Source organism: Macaca fascicularis, chromosome 18 (assembly GCF_037993035.2).
Source record: "Macaca fascicularis isolate 582-1 chromosome 18, T2T-MFA8v1.1".
NCBI classification, from domain to species: Eukaryota; Metazoa; Chordata; class Mammalia; order Primates; family Cercopithecidae; genus Macaca; species Macaca fascicularis.
The window spans coordinates 50,169,865-50,170,724 of record NC_088392.1 but is presented as its reverse complement, the minus strand read 5'-3'; the positions used below and the strand labels follow the sequence as shown (position 1 = coordinate 50,170,724).

The 860-nt window shown below is 38.7% G+C and overlaps 1 pseudogene; it reads right to left on the bottom strand.

Annotated features, from left to right (window-relative positions):
• Positions 1 to 499: 499 nt before the first annotated feature.
• LOC123570089 (U6 spliceosomal RNA) lies at positions 500 to 598 on the bottom strand (annotated as a pseudogene).
• Between the last annotated feature and the right edge of the window lie 262 nt (positions 599 to 860).

The window sequence follows — 860 nt, the reverse complement described above, 5'->3', positions numbered from 1 at the left end:
CCAGCATGGTGAAACCCGGTCTCTACTAAAAATGCAAAAATTAGCCAGACATGGTGGCGCTTGCCTGTAATCCCAGCTACCCAGGAGGCTGAGGCAGGAGAACTGCTTGAACCCAGGAGGCAGAGGTTGCAGTGAGCCAAGATCGTGCCACTGCACTCCAGTCTGGCGACAGAGGGAGACTCTGTCTCAAAAAATAAACAAATAAATAAATAACTATTATTCTAGACTCTACTACGAAATTAACTTTTTAAGCTTCTGTACATGAGGGAAAACATGTGATATTTACCTTTCTGTGCCTGAATTATTTTACTTAACATAATATCTCATGCTCATCCATATTGCTGCATGTTGCTGCAAATGACTGCATGTTGCTGCATGTTGCTGCAAAAGAATTTCATTCTTTTGTATGACCAAATAGTATTCCATTGTGTACATATACCATATTTTCTTTATTTATTCATCTGCTGATGAACACTTAGTTTGATTCCATATCTTGGCAAAAACTATGAAACATTTTACAAATTTGTGTGTCATCCTTGGACAGGGGCCATACTAATCTTTACTGTATTTTTTTTTTTTTTCAGACAGGGGTTTCACCATGTTGGTCAAGTTGGTCTTGAACTCCTGACCTCGTGATCCACCTGCCTCAGCCTCCCAAAGTGCTGGGATTACAGGCGTGAGCCACTGTGCCCAGCCTTCTGTATTGTTTTATTTTCAGTATATGTGCTGCAGAAGTGAGCACTAACCTTTTTATTCCCTTCATCATATTTTCAAATACTTCCAGGAATTAATATTACAGGCAAGATTAATCAGTGTTAACTACTGATATTAGAATAATGATTCAATTTAAATCTTCCAAA